This window comes from Aphelocoma coerulescens, chromosome 3 (genome assembly GCF_041296385.1).
Source record: "Aphelocoma coerulescens isolate FSJ_1873_10779 chromosome 3, UR_Acoe_1.0, whole genome shotgun sequence".
NCBI classification, from domain to species: domain Eukaryota; kingdom Metazoa; phylum Chordata; class Aves; order Passeriformes; family Corvidae; genus Aphelocoma; species Aphelocoma coerulescens.
This window is the reverse complement of record NC_091016.1, coordinates 114140046-114156459: the sequence shown is the minus strand read 5'-3', so window position 1 is coordinate 114156459 and position 16414 is coordinate 114140046.

Here is a 16414-nt window from a genome sequence, read left to right as displayed (position 1 = left end):
AATAACCTCTGCCACAGGTGTAAATAATTTCTCAAAAGCAATAATTACTATTTCTGCTCCTCATACTGGAAGAAGAGTCCAGACTTCATCCTCAAGGCATTGCAATTCAATTATCCCTGCAGAGTTGAGAAAACAGAGGTAGTTTAGGACAATTCATAGAAAGCCAAGCAAAATAACTCCTTACTAGAGATATTTTTTCTTAACACACTTTCTATGTACCATTTCAGCTGTGCTCCTCTAAGTGAATCAATCTGCTTTGTGGGAAAGTGCAGAGTAGAAATAAATATAAGAGAAATGGGCATAATGGTACCAAAAATCAAAGTGAAGTGAAAAGTTTCTTATACTGAGTGTTAATTTCTTTTTCTTTTATTGTTTTGCCTTATCAAGAAAGAAATTATTTTGCTGCTACAGTTATTTCACCTCCTTAACAAGTTGCCAGAGAAACTAAAATTTTAAGGGACATATTGCAATGATATATTTTCCAATAAAAATGCTGTGGAAAACTGTTGGATTTTTAAAATTATAATTACATGTTGTGAACTGAATATTTCAGGTGGTATAGAAGAGTTGTGAAAGCTTGTCTATGAGAACGATTTATAAACCCGTGACAAAACAATTTCTTGGAATATTTGAAATCCACAATAATATTTTTAATGATATTGTTTAGAAAACCAATGTTTTCCCATACAATTTAGCTTTCTAGTTTATGAAACCAAGATCTAGTTTTATTAAACCATTTTTCTGAGGAAAATGTACATGTGCTTTGAAATGCTTAGAAGCCTCATCTCCAAAGAAGACAACCTTGTGCAGATGGCCAGTGTCCAAAACAACATGTAAATTAATCCTTCCTAGAAATTAAGGTACAATTGTTGGTGAAAAGCATTGCAAAAATGTTGATGTTATGTCTTTATAATAAAGCACTACCTCAATTGTGTTATAGATGCCATAGATTCTACAGTATCTGTTGGTAGGTAAAAGCTACAGAAAGGGGCATCACTTGTAAGTGATTCTGCAGACTGTAGCAGGACCACAGTTCTGCATTCAGATCTGTGCTAGTGATGCCTTTTCCTGGTCTTAAAATCAAGAGTCAAACACGGTTAGAAGGGAAAAAGGGATTTTACCTCGGTATTTATTTTAAAGATCCTTAGGTGCACCATGTCCAGGTTGAATGCACCTCCATGCACACCACAATGCACACCCACAATAGATCTTACATTATAGTTCTTACCAATTAGCATATCTATCAAAGATTCCCCAATGAGAGGCTTGAATGAGCCCCCCTCCCCAAGGAACCTTCCCCTGGATGGTTCTATCTTAGTTTACAAAATGTGTTCTGGAGAGGATCTTAGGGTCTGGGGACATTTTGATCCCTAACTACAAAGTTTCTAAAATGTTTAGTCTCCTAGCTTGACAAACAAATCTAATAAGCAAAAAGCACAGCAGTTGTAAAAAGGTATAAAAGGGGTATAAAAGAAAAGGTAAAAAATCGTAATGGAATCACTACAGTTTGCCATTAGGCATTTTGGTTTTAAATAGAATCTTTTAAGATCACTTAACAGTTTTGAAACTTCTCTAAAACCCTAGGTAATAAGCCATTTTCAACTGATTCACTTGATTCAGTGTCAGGTGTTGATTTCTGTTACGACATTGCAATAGTGTCTGGTTCTGTCAATTAAAGGATGTTTTGAAGTTAGTGAATCTCACACTAAAGAAACAAGCTGTGGAGCTTCGCTGTTTCATAAGAAAAGGATTTTCTTCACCCCTACCAAGACTATTAGTATGCTCATTAGAATACAAAAGACCCCAACTAGTCTTTAAATTAAAACTCTTTACACTTGCTTTAGGGATGGCAGAGCTGACATCTGATAAAGGGATCTGTGGTAACATGCAGAAACAATGCTGGAAGGTTGAGATTCATCTTACTTAATATAAAATAGCTGAAAATTATACATCTACTTTAAGCCCTTAACTCCTCCTGTCATCAATGGAAAGAGCTGGGAGCTCCTGAGAGTGGTTCATCTCAGCTGTCCTTGACATATGTCATGGTGACATGAACAACATTCTGAAGGTATCTGTTCTCTCTTGTGACTACAAATGAATCAAAATGTGGCTAAATCAGACTTATAATCTTGGAGTTAAAACTTATTTTTTGATACCTAACCGGGAGTAGATAAATCCCACTTCAAGTGTCTTTTTGTTTTCACTTTTTTTCAACATAAAGAAAATAAACCATATCAATCCAATCTTTAGCCTAGATATAAGCCTTTTCTGTGGCATAATATATATTTTCTGTGATTTTGGTCAAAGCTTGGACTTGATCTTGGAATATTCTATGATTCTATAATGGAAGATCTATACAAAGAATAAAGCTTGTAAGTGATTAATAGTTGTGCATTTTCAGCATAATGTACCATAATTTATTTCCTGCTGTGCTCATGGTTAAATTCATCACATTTAACTTCACCAAAGCTAAAATTTACCTGACTAGAAGTTAGAAACCTCTAAGATAAACTATATATGTAGACCTGACTGAGAGTCACTACTGAAATAAAAGCACCTCCAGGTGATTTATCATGCCATTCTAACATAATACCCATTGCAAGCAGAATAAACTGTTATTTCTAATGACAACTCCAGAGTTTAAAAACTAGAGTAGGATGGATTATCAGGAAGACGAGGTAGCTGAAGCTTTTTGAGGTAGCTGAAGAAAACCTCATAAGCCCAGACCTTGATAGTTGTTGGTGGTTTTACACCAACACCTGCTGGAAGAGAAAAAAAGTCTGAGCACAAACAATGCAGAAGATATTTGAAAAACAGCAACACAATTTCTTGATAAAGGTGATCAATGAACTGTGCAGTGAGGGTGCCCAGGAGGACGTTGTTTAGCAGGGAGGCTGGACTAGATGACTTCCAGTGGTCCCTTCCAGCCTTATTACCTATTCTGTGGTTCTGTGGCAGTCAGTAGTGATCTGATTAGTGCAATAGAGCCAGCTGAGTCATGCCTGGAGGGTAAATTCTGGTGTGTGTGGGCCCACTCCCACAGCATGTAAAGACACCCCATACTGCATGCCGGAGTGTAATACCCACAAAGCTGGCTATCCAAGAGCAGGAGATGGAAGACCATTCCTGTCATGATTAGAGATTCAGATAAGTGAAATAAATAAACAAAATCCCCTGTTAGGAAATAAGCAACAGAGGGCTTGGACAATAATTAGATATCTTCAGAGATTTATAATCATGAATTATTGTTTTAGAATATCACTTCAGTGAAAATATAACTGTTAACACAGAAAAGACTTTGATGACCCTTCCTCTATTTATATTGGCATAAATATCCTTTTTAGGCATTTTGATGGCTTTAGGATTAGTGCCAAAATAAACCCAAAATTTAATTGAATTAAATCTGAATTAAACTTAAAATGCTGACATTTTGAACAGATATTTCAGGCGCATGTTCAAAGTTAGTTAAAAGTTTAGAAAAGTTATGGAAAAGATTAGGTAATAAATAAATAAAGAGCCTGAAATATTTTTTTAAATATCTCTTTGTAAGTTCGGACACCTTGGCATTTTCATCCCCCAACAAAACATTCCTACAATGGAATTGCTCTGCTTTTAAAATTTTAACCTTGTTTGCTTTCAAATGTTATCACATGGGATCTACTTGCAAGTCTTCTCATGTAAGCTAACATAATTTTAGGGAAACCTTCAGTAATTTCTGACCATATATGTTATGGACTCTTCCTCCCAGTTCTGTCCCACTGGTGATCAATATCAGCAATTCAACTTTTACTCATTTCTGGTCTCTCTAGAATTTTTGCTCTTCTTAAAACTCTTCAGCTTTAGCTGTACCTTTAAGAATACTTCTTTTAATGAAAGTCCTCATGATCAAATCAATCTTCATTTCTACTCAGGCGTGTGTTCAGTTGTGTTTTGAGCAGCAACCAGAATGGCGGCTTCACAAGCTCCAGAGAACCTGTTTCAGTGTTTGACAACCCCCTTGGTAAATCTTTTATGTGTAAATGGAATTTCTTGTGCTTTAGTTTGTGCCCATTGGCTGTTGTCCTGCCACTGGGCATCACTGAGAAAAGTCTAGGCTCTGTCTTCCTCATTTCCTCCCATCTATGATGCATATAGATTGATAGGATTCTGTCAGAGCTGTCACTTCTACAGCTGGAACCGTGACTCTTCAGCCTGTCATCATGTGATGGATATTTCAATTTGTTACTTGTGTTATGGCTCCTAGCTGGACTCACTTCAGTGTGTCTCTCTTGTACTCGACCTCAGGTGTGTCTCACCTGTGATGGGCAGAGGGGAAGGATCTCATACCCTAATCTGCTGATGACACTCTACTTAATGAAGCCCAGGATTAATTTCTTTTAAATTTTTTTTTCCCAGGGGGTGCACAGCAGGCTCTTGCTCACATTCTTGACCATGAGGTCATTCTGCGTCTAGGTCTCTGGTGGGTCTCCAGCTTGTACAAGTACATGGGACTATTCCTGCCCAGATACAGGACTTTGCATTGCCCTTTATTGAATTTAATGAGACTCTTGTTAAATCTTTTCATCAACCTGTTGAGGCACATCCACGTGGCATATACATGACATACCATGGCATATGGTATATCAGTGACACCTCCCTGTTTTATGTCATCTACAAAATTGCTCCATTCATCTAATCTGTACTCCCTGTGTTTCTGTGAGAGAAACAGTCTTAAAAGCCTTGCTAAATTTGAGATAAACAATATCTACTGCTCTCCATTAACCCACCAAGTAATTCATCTTGTTTCAGGAGGCTATTGTGTTGGTCAAAAATTATTTCTCCTTTGTAAATCCATTCTGACTACTCCCAATCACCTTCTTGTCTGTCCCTCATACATTTTGAAATTGTTTTCAGGATAATTTTTTCCATCGGCTTCCCAGGGCTGGTTTCCTTCAATCATGCTTTATGACGTCAAAGTCTCCCCTCTCTGCATCACCTCATGTTCTTTTCTTGCCAATCTGGTCTTCACTTCCTCACTTTGGGTCATCATGTCTCTCCTGTACTGTTCCGAGTTTAAAACTGTCTTTACCAGGCTGCCCACATTTTGAGTGCCTTGTTAATATGAGGATTAGCTTCCCTTCCAAGAAGAGACTTCACAGTAAAAAAGGCATAAACACGAGGGAGTTTTATTCTTGTAACTGCCAATTGACATCAGCTGGGTAATATTTCTTGGAAATTTGTGAGACTCTCCCACAGGTCAATGGTTCTTTAGTACAAAAAAGAAAAGAAAGAAAAAAATACTCTTTAAAAGCCAAACTAACAAGACTATGCTTCCCACTGGGTTTGTAAATGCTTTGCTTGCTGTACCTTGTTAAATGTAAATTTAAAATAAGTCAGTACCTGCTGAGAAACATGTAGTTTCACTGTCTAACTGGGTCATACCCAAATCTGAAACTAAGGACATAACTTTTAAATAGTGTAAAAATTATATTCATGATCAATCCTTTTTTTATAAACATACTTTTCTGCCCCTAAATTTCCCAGCACAGCCCCACCATAGGGCTTGGCATCAGAAAGACTGACTTCAACCTTTACAAAGAAGGGACGGGTTTTTTTTTTTTTCTGATGACTGTATTTATCTCACCTAAATTTAGAGGCAAAAGTCAACTGAAGGTTAAGATACCTGAATTTTGATACCTGTATGTAGCTGTCTTTATTAGGTTATAGATGTCTACTCTCTTTGCCAAAGGAAACCATAACTGTACTACCAATGGATTTAGGAGGTGATTCAGCTGACCAACAGCCTAATAAATTATTCAGTTTCCTCAGGCTGTGCAGTTACCTAAATTGCTCAGGGCTGCTTAACCAGAGGTACCAAATGCAGAGGTTGGCAGTTATGGCACAACAAATACAGGAGAGCTCCTTCCCACAATGGCACTGCAAGATGGGACTGCCACACATGGGTATCCTGGGAGTATGACAAGGTTAAGGAGAGAATGTGGCTAATTTTCCTGCCTAAACTTCTCTTGGGTGAATACTTACCAGAATAAGGTTTCACTGATGATTTATTTTTTTCTTACAGAATTTTTATTTCTATTGGCACCATGAACCTGCAATGATCCAGCCTTTTTTTTCTGTCATATAGCAGAAATTGTTCTGCAAGAACCAACACTAATGAGAAACCTACAGCCTTCTCCTCAACCCTGTGAACCTTCCTTTGCTGAACATGCATGAATTGATAAAAGCAGGACTCAGCATTTCATTTTGTACTGGTAGCTTTCAAGCTCGGTGAACCTTCATCCATTGTTGAAGTTGTTAATTACTTTATAGTGTATATCATTATTATTATTTTTACCAAGGGCACATTCAGATATTTCCATTGCATAGGCACTGCAGTATGAGAGTTATTGGATTTATTCTGAACAGTGCAAAACAAACTAAATTACAGTTTCTGTCATATATGGTCTGCTTCAGCAATTCCTTATTGACATTCCCAAAAGGAATGATTGCTGAATTTACAATCATAAGAAGACAATATATCTATTTGAATATGGAAATCACTGGTATTGCAATGACTTTCCTTATGTAAAATCATGATCAAGCAAAATATTTGCATCTATTCAGCAATGTGAAATTTCAGATAACAGTAATTCTTACATTTGTCTGCTGCTTCGCATCAGTTGTTTTAACTAAGCCTTGCCATCTAGTGTGTGTAGTCCTAATAATACCATTATTCAGTTAATGAAATTTAGGAAGAAATTATTTCATTTGCCACAGCTACAAATGGAGTTACTTTAAAACCAGGAGTTCCTGAAGAGCAAATAAAAAATTATATGAATGTGGAAGTAAAACAACCATAATGTTTAGCAGTGGTTATGTATACCAAATGCTCCTACTGCACTTTAGTTTTGGCTAAAAAAGTATTTTAAAATATTTTTTGAAGCACTAAAATTTAACTATATTTTTACAAGTATGTAAAATACTCGTGACACCTTCACATTATTTTGGTTTTTCATTTTTTTGGGTTTTTTTTCCTAAACTCCATCAGTCCATGGAATTTTTTCTTCATTTATGTTAATTGAAAATAACAGACTGAATACATGGAGTGTCAGTCTTTCAGGTGAACTGATATAAGCAAAATGATAAGGGTGACACAAATGTCTGTGATCTGCTCTGCACCAAACACGTAAGCCTCTACTGTTCACAGAAGCAGAACTGTTGAGCTTATCAGTCACCCACATAAAATGCCAAAACATAGTTTTCTTAAAAGCAAAGGGATGTATCAGCCGTTTTCAGCATGCCACTGCAACTTTTGACTCCTACTTGTGTGTTACATTTTACACTGTCCTTCCTGTCCAGTGAACTGCTCTAGTCTGTTCAAAGGAACAATAGACATACTTTGAGTTGCTAAATATTAAATAAGAATCATTTAATTATGTAATGTGGAATATTGCAGAGATTATGAGTTCTATCCTTCCTCCATTAAGGCAACTATAGGCTAGGACACAAGCAATAGGTCGTAGATTCATTTGAAGTATAAAACCTGTTCCAGATCTAAATTATGAGATTGTTCTTATTTTTATTATTGTTAAAAAAGTGGAAGTGTCTGACACATCAGCTTTGGCTGGGCCTCCACTTGGACAATTTTCTAAGCTCCCTGGAGATGTCCTGGCCTCTTTAGAATGTGTCAAATGGCAGCAGTCTCCTTCCTTAGAAGGACATTGTTTATTATTTCTTCCTTAGACACGTGAATTCTGCCTTCATGTGTAGTGGATTTGAGTCTTCTGGACACCTCGGACTACAGGCATTCAATGTCAGTTGATTGAAATGGAGATTTAAAAACATAGGCCACTAAATGTCTTAGTCTTTTTCTTGACGTAAATCATGCTTTCTTCACCCTGACTGTTTATTTAGAGTATAAAAAGACTAGAGAAATATGGTTGCAAGAGCTTAAACTCCATAGAAGTTTAGGTGAGATGACTGCCGGAGGTAGCATGGGCAATAAAAGTCTGTCAGAATTGCAGTTTGTCAGTCATGGGCAACCCGAGACAGCATGATGCCCTTGCAGTCTTCACATGGAGAATCCACCACAAAGCCACCTGTCCTCTCAAACAAAAACACAGGTTAGAAGCACAATTAATTAGCAGAGGAAATACTGGTTGTGTTGAAGGAAATGGAAAGTTGTTATCCTTCTATTTTCAAATAGCAGTGGGAAGGGCCTGGGGGATGTCTTCCTGGCAGCTGAAATCATGCAGGCATATTCTTCTCCATCTGGAAAACTGAGCATGCAAATTCAGTTCCTGAAAAATGGAAAAATGGCAGCAGCTCAAAAAAAAGAAATGTCTTTCTTCCACAGACAGGTGTTTCTGCTGTGGCTGTAGCTACAGAAGATCACAAGAGAAACTTCCATGCAACCCCCTTTCAAGGAAAACAGTACATTTGGATGATTCAATATGCATTCTAGCAATATCTAATATGAATGCAAAAGGAAAACATTTGTTTGCAAGTAGTTTTTTAGGAAACATATACTAAATATATAAGTTCTAAGCTTATTTTATGGTATCACAAAAAAGAGAAAAGCCTAAATTGGCAGAATATTAATCCTGTTTGCAAAACCCAAGTCAGGTGAATGATCTTTACCACTTTTTGCATTTTATTTCAATGCAAGCTTTTGCTAACTTAGTGGTCTTGTAATTTTCTTACCAGTAGATTTTGTAAGAAAATAATTAACCAATAGCTACATGTATCTTGCTGTGTTTTATTATACATTGTCTATTGATGTATATTCTGAGCTCACATTATGTGGTCTAACTGAATGTATATCTAACTTCATTTTGATTTCAGGTTTTCAAACTCTGTTGTTTTGCTCAAATTCAGTATTCTTGTATCCATGGCAACAAGAAGATGTGCATACTCTGTCTTAAATATTATCTCACCAAAAAGTCAAGTGATTGAAATGGAAAGTACTTGGCATGTCAGAACTTCACTGTATTTCAGATAGACAATTATGAACAAGAAATGAAATGTGTAGTGACTTTGCTGCTGGATGTACTGTAATTACATCTCTGCTTCACAATGTACTTTTATGGCTCAAGGTTCTTCAAAATGAAAAAGAGTGCTGCATCTTTATTTATTAAATGCTAATGCATTCCTAACAGATAGGCTTAACTCTACAAATGTTTAACAATTATGCAGAATGCACTAAAGTGCTCTTAGCTTAATCAGTTTGTTTTCATCTTTTTTATTTTAATTTTCACTGAAATTCAACAGCAAGAGATTGGTTTTAATAAAAATACAGGGATAGAAGTCAGCACACTTTATAAAATGACTACAACTCACCGCCAAGTTTTGTTGAGCTAGAGCTGATGCCTTGTTGAGGCTAACAGTAAACAGGCTAGACAAAATTAAGAGAATGAAAGTGGGTATTAATTGAAGGGCTTTCAATAAGGTACACTATGGGCTAGGGCTACACCCAAAATGGATGATGGGTCATGGGTTTTTCACACTTTTATAAGTTTGGTCCATTTGCATATCAGCGTTAATTCTCCAATTACAATTTCAGGTAATGATGTCATTACCCCAAGATTGTTCCCCCTTTCTAGAGATTTAGTCTACATATTTTGGGGCCGGGGACAACAAGGTGTCCTTGAGTCCAGACTTAGAGAGGATTTCTTATGTCTAACCAGAGTGGGAGAACAGTAGCGAACAGGCTATATGGAATTTTAGAGTTACACACTAAAGCAGTACAGGATCTGAAAAATATAAAAGCTAAATCCTAAGGCATGAGAATAGTACAGACCAGTACAGCCAGTGAGAAGTTCTCCTTCAGTGTGATCTTCCCATCCAAAATAAGTCCCTAATAAGTTAAACAAAACCAGCTTTTTTTGGAATAAATTCTGACATATAGCCAGTAATTTCAAACAAACTTAAGAACTTTCTTTATGAGTGTTGGCTTCTAAAAATTTTGGGACTCTAAAATGTGCCTGGAAGATAGGTACACAGAATAAAGGTATTAGAGCAAAGGTTGGAATCCAGACAAGTAAAACTTTGAGAGAATCCAGTTTCATGTCAGGTGCTGATGTCCAAATACCTTCAAAAAGAGTTAGGACAATCACTTAGTCAACAAAGTTGAAAATCTCCATGTATGAAAATACCACTCTCATTTTTCTTTCTTGTGTAGTGGCAGTAGAACAGAGAATAAATCATCAGATGGGAATTACTTTCTAAAAACTGGTGAGAATTTTTTGAGGTAAAGCAAGAAGATTCTGAGATGAGCAAGAATTTAACTGAACAATGTAAGGAATTTTCTGTGTTGAATTTTTAAGGGGAAATGCAGGAAAACACCTGCAAAAATTAGAGTCTGTTGCATATAATAAATGCTGTTTTGAGAACATACAGTTCTTCAGCATTATTTCCATCTGCATAAAAAACCTGCAGGTCATGAGCAAATCTTTGATATTTTTGTTTCCTGATGATATATTAGAATAGAGGTACATCTTGGTTTCAAATAACTGTACCTTAAGCTGATATATTAGTTTGGAGTTACAATTCTGCTTTCCTTAGTGAATTTGAGAACCACTACTCCACACTGACTTTTCTATACCTCAGAGTGAAAATAAACTAGCATCTTTAAAAAAGCAATTCATCCTCAGGTTGAAGAAATTTCAGGGTGGTATGAAGAAATCTGTGTTGGAAACTCTTTATTTTGTGAGAATCTAAGTGAAAGAAACAGGAGAAGTTGACATTGCAATTTCTTTTCCATGTTTATAATCTGTCCTGAAATGACAGCTCTCAGAGAGAGACAAAAACATTTGAAGCAACTCATTGTTAATAAAATTTCTCTCTTATTCCTCTTTTGCTTTTTTTTGCTTTATTCTCATTTGTGGTTTACTCTTCTATGTCTTCTCTTTGAGGCTTTGGGGGGGTTTAAGTTTAACGTAAACTCATGTAAAGCACAAACTGGGTGCCAAGCTAAAGTCAATGTTTCCAAATGCTGTCTGCAGTACTTTTTTCATTTAATTTTCTCTTAATTTAATTTTCTCTTACTACAGATCAGTTCTTTCATAGATGCTCACTGCTCACTACTTCCACTAACATGTTTTAAAATTGCTACTGACTCAAGTCTTAAAACAATTTTAACTCAAAGGTGTCCTGAGTTTGGATTGGCACATAAAAATCCCAAACCCAGCAACCTGACACTCAGCTTTGTTTTCTGGTTGAAGTGAGCCTCTTGAGACCTGATATCCAATAACTTTGCCCCTTATATTGCTTGAATCTTGTTTCTGAATGAAGGACAGTCATACTTGGTTCTTGTACCTTTAAAAATTGTTATCCCACAAGAAGCTTAGGCTGAAGTGAAACTTATTCCATCCGTTGTTTAATCCTTTCTTTAACAGCATTTGAAATAGCACTGCAGTCATTTTAATTGCTCCTTGGCCTAAAGTTTCCATACTCCCTATGTCTTCTAGCTTAATTGGTCATTCAATTTTTTGATGTAACTTAAAATTTTTAAAATACAAAATTCCTTTGCTTTTACGACCTTAATGTCATGGCTTGAAGGTAAGATGCCCCTTCTAAAGATCTTTTCCAGTCTCTGAGACACAGTCTTTTCAAAAGATAAGGCTGTGGCTTCACACATTTTTAAGTGATGATCTGTTCTAATGCTACTTTGAAGAGGGCTGACATCTGGAAAAAAAGAAAATGATGTTATACTCAGTTAGATGCTGCAAGTGGTGGAAAGTACAAAAAACAAAAAAAAAAGGACACGTAGGAGGACAGCTACACTGATTTCCAGATTTCACTCCTGCAGAAACTCTTCCATATTTTATGGAGCTTTCTGCTTACAAACATTTTTCCCACATTTCTTCTCTGCCAACATTAATGCTTAACAAAAATACAAAAATCTTTCAGCAAAAGGAGGGTTGTGTGAGCTAGAGTTACCAAGTTAACTTAAAGGCAGGGACAGATAAGAGAAACAAAATACCAGTGGGTCTGAAGCATTCAAAACTGCTCCCTGGTGGATGAGCAGCAGGACCAGAAGGAAAGCAGGATACAGATGGGGGATTTGGACACTTGGGAAGAGGAGATTCCTGCTCCCTGGACGTCATTTTGTATTTTGCTCTGGTGATCTGATAAAGATCCATACACAGCTTGAAGTGTCAAAATAAGGTTTTGCCTCATCCAGATAGACATTATCTAAATAACCAGGGATAGACATCTGAAATACAGATACACCTGCACCTAATATAAACTTAATCCATACTTCCATCCTTGGTGCAAAAAGGGCAGCTGTAGGCTAATATATTGAGAAACAGTAGAATTACATGATAAATATTATACTTTCTACTTTGCATTGGCTGTTTTGTTTCGTCACTTCATTCCTAAACACCTCTATAATAATATATTTGTTAGCAAGAAAGCCATTGGAAATCTATATTGCATTATGCATATCTGCAATATTTTAATTTTCATGCACATAGTGTGCATCCAGTTGTGAGTAATTATTAGAAAGAACACCAAACAACCTTCTCAGTTCTCCGTACCTAGTAAAAAGAGATACTTTTTTTTTTTTATTGGGTAGAAGTTTCTTCTGATCTCCTAGTTTGCAATAGCAATATTCTCACTTGTCTTTTGGAAACTAAAATCACTGTCTATGTGTGGCTGATAGAAGCAATGAATTGCTTTTATTGCATTGGTACTTCTGATCCAGGATAAACATCCAGATTCTCTGAAGTCAGTAAAGAGTGCCAGACACCTCCTTTGGATCTGTAGAGATGACTGGAGACAACTTAGGCACTTCTCTTTCAATGAGTTAAATTGTTCCCCCAAAGAGGATGCCGAGATTAGATGATCAACTTCAGATTATCTTTTACCAGCGTGTTCAAAACATTGTGATAATCTGAAAAATCTCGAGTTTTAACAGATTTCCAACGTGTTTACTGTGCAGGGAAGTAGCTCACAGACTCCATGGAGGTCTGACCTCTGATCTGTGCTGTTCAACACATTTATGAATATTAGCAATGTGATGAAAAAATTTGCTTATGAGACTCGATTAATTGGGATAACAAAACTGATGGTTAATGGTGGAGAACTGCAAATGTTTGCAATATTGATTCAGTGGGCAACAGATTGCTGACAAAACTCAAATGTAATAAGTCACACAGGAAAAATAAAAGCACTTTTTTTTTTTTTAATTTACAGGAATGAGTTCTGAGTTAATGATTATTGCCCAGAGATGAGATTTTTGAGTCAGAAATCATCATCATTACATAGAAAAATAATCTCAATACTCAGCAATAGTCAAAAATCAAGTGAAACCATGAATTAATAGGAAAGGATTAGACAGCATGTCAGAAAGTGTCCCAGAAGTGGTGTGTAACTCCATGGTGCACCTACATTTGGAGGCAGGTATGATCCCTACTTCTGAGAGGGATGCAACTGGAATGGTGGCATGGAGCATCAAAAGTTAGGATGGGTCTTACCCTGACCCAACACTAAGTGAACTAGGACACTTCTGCTAGAATGAGATAGCTGACAAAGAATTTGATACCCAAAACAAGCAGAAAGAGAAGCTTCTCACTGACACATTTACATTGCAAGACTTCACTTTGATGTGCAGAGGTTTAAAGCTTAATATTTGTGCAAACCCAGTTTTTGAATCGTAGAGGGAAAAGACATGAGAGGGCATTAAATAAAAATACAATAGCTGAGGATTGGGCAGCTCTTGAGGCACAGTCTGCTGCATGATGAGAGAATGTACAAGGAAGTCTCATGTGGTGCTTTCTGGGTTGTAATCCTTCTCAGCATCTGCTACTTGTCCAGTGCCAGGAACAAGATACTTTTCTAGATGTTCTGTTATTTCTATCATTTTGGCTACTACTATATAATTTCCTGCACAATCCTTTCCCTACTATGACTGTCTTGAGTGTACATTGAATCTTGAAATTTTCCATAATTTCATTAAATATTACTTCTGAGATTTAAAGGAATAAAGATTCTTTTTTTTAGCCGAAAAATCAATTCTCTTCCCATTTTATTTCTCTTCTTGCTGTTTCACTTTTATGTATTTTTCAGAATACTCAGCTTAGAGGATAAAACTGTTACCTCTTTGTTGTTTGAGATGGAGGTTAGTGAAGAACTAGAATGATGTTTGACTTCCCAAAGCTCTCCCCATGCTGTACTTGTGCAGGATTCTGCACATTAGTAGATTTATTTGACTTCAAAAAATTGACTACTATATTTAATTTTTTTAATTAAAATTGGGCTATCAGCTCATGTTGCAAATATTGTTGGAGCCACTAAAGAAAGAGAAAAAATGTTTCATATTTCATACCTGTACATTATTTCTTTTAGAATTTTGCCTGTTACAATATTTTGTTTGTCCACCTTTTAACAGTTTATATACAATTTGCTATTCAATTGCTTCTGTCATTGGCCCAATAGTACTTTGGAGCAACTGTAGTATTTCCCACATTATTTTGTCTTTATGGTGAATTAGAATCACTGAATTTAGTTTTTTGTTTTACCTTGCCATCAGGATCATGCATATCTACAAATATACTACATTAAAGCATTTTTTCTTCTGAATACTTTAGAAGTACACTCAGGAAATAAATAATTTCTTTCTTATGTAAAAAAAGCAACACATTTTTTGCCTGCTTTGAACAGTGCAATACACTTTTGATGTATTCACTTGAGTTTGTCATATTTACATATTAAATAAATAAACTTTAGAAACAATTAGAGTCAATATCAGGTGAGATGTAGAGTTATGTAATACAGTTGCTTATAAGTTTTATTTCTCAAACTTATAGCAGATTGGCATGGATGAAACAATAGGAGTTGGGTGATAAGGTACTGAATATTCTTTCAATTTTCACCTCATAGCATAATTTTAAATTCAATTTCAAATTTAATTTCCACTTGATTTCAAGTGAACTAAATCTCTAATGCTCTAAGTCTTGTTATCTGTCAATCCTGCTTAATCATCATCCTTTATTATGGAAAATAAATTAACTCCACAAATAATCCCTCAAGGTCTCTTGTTTCTAAAGGAATCCTCTCTGCTTCTCCATGTATTATTCCCCCATCTGTTCGTTCACCCTTTTGCACAATAATGTCACATTTGCAGGAAACAATTGTAATCCTTCAGTGTGATATGTGCAAAAGAAGTTACACCAACAAATTCCTACTGAAGGGTATGGCGTCCTATTTAGAAGTGGTGTCAGGGTTTGTGGGAATAAATTAAGGAATTTTATTGCAATAACTTCTATTGGGGAGTGCATAGGCAAAACAAAGTCCATAAAAGCCTTCCTTAAAGTTGTTCATATCCTCTCCTTTCTGTCTCATTGCCCTAGCTACTAGGATGTGTCCGCTGTTTCTTATTTGCTTTTCTCTTGCATTTGTGGTTGCAGAGTCCCTTAGGCTTAGAGACAAGGATGAAGAATAGCTTTCCTGTCCCTTCCACCTTTGAATAACAGGCTTTGAAGAATAGGTGAATAGGGATTTGAATTTCTTTTGATTGCACATATATTTGATCCATAGCAGATGAGTGCAGTTGGCCTTGAGCTCTTTCACAAGCTGTGCTGCTGCTCCCTATCTGTGCATGCATGTGCTTTTTGAAGACAACCTGACACTGAAGCCTCAGTGGAAGGAGGCAAACTTTTATGTGGCCATTTTTTTTTCTCTCTTTAAGGGGAGGAAGTGATGTGATACATTGCTATATATCTCATCATCAGGCTTCTGTTCTTAAAGTTTGAGAATTTCAATCTGAAACCAAAGTCTCTCCAAGGATTGTGCAGGAAACATAAGTGGTCACTTGGGTAATTCACTTACAATCACCCTACTAGCCTGGATACCTATTTTTGGTTCACTGCATCCTCCAGGTTTGTTGATTGCAGAAGGTGCTCTGACCCTCTCCCCTAACCTCTGTGCTTGCCACACTCACATCATGGTGATAGAATATGACACTAATTTTATTGAAGTGTCCTATAGCCAAAAGAATCACACTATTTAGTGGGCAGTTGAGCATCTGTGACAAGTGAAAAATAGTTGTGTTGAGAGGTACCCTGAATTAACTGCTTTTCTAACGCCTCCCCTAGGTGCAAAATTGTGTCTCATACTCCAGCACATTCCTCTGCGAATGTCATTGAATCCTCAACTGGATTGCAAGCTTAAAGCACTCTGGAGGCTTCATTTGATGTATGTAAACAGAAATAATTGCTTCACTGAATTACTTCATTCTGGTATCTTGTTTTTAATATTTAGCTCTTAGAGTACAAGTTAGTTGGAACAAATGGATGGGCTTGTGTTTTGTTTTTTTCTAAAGCAATGGAAAGGATTACATTCTCAGGAAAGAAACAATCTATCATCTTTTACCATAATGCTATTTTAATCCTAGTCAGTATATTCCATAAGTTGACACAACAGAGAGACT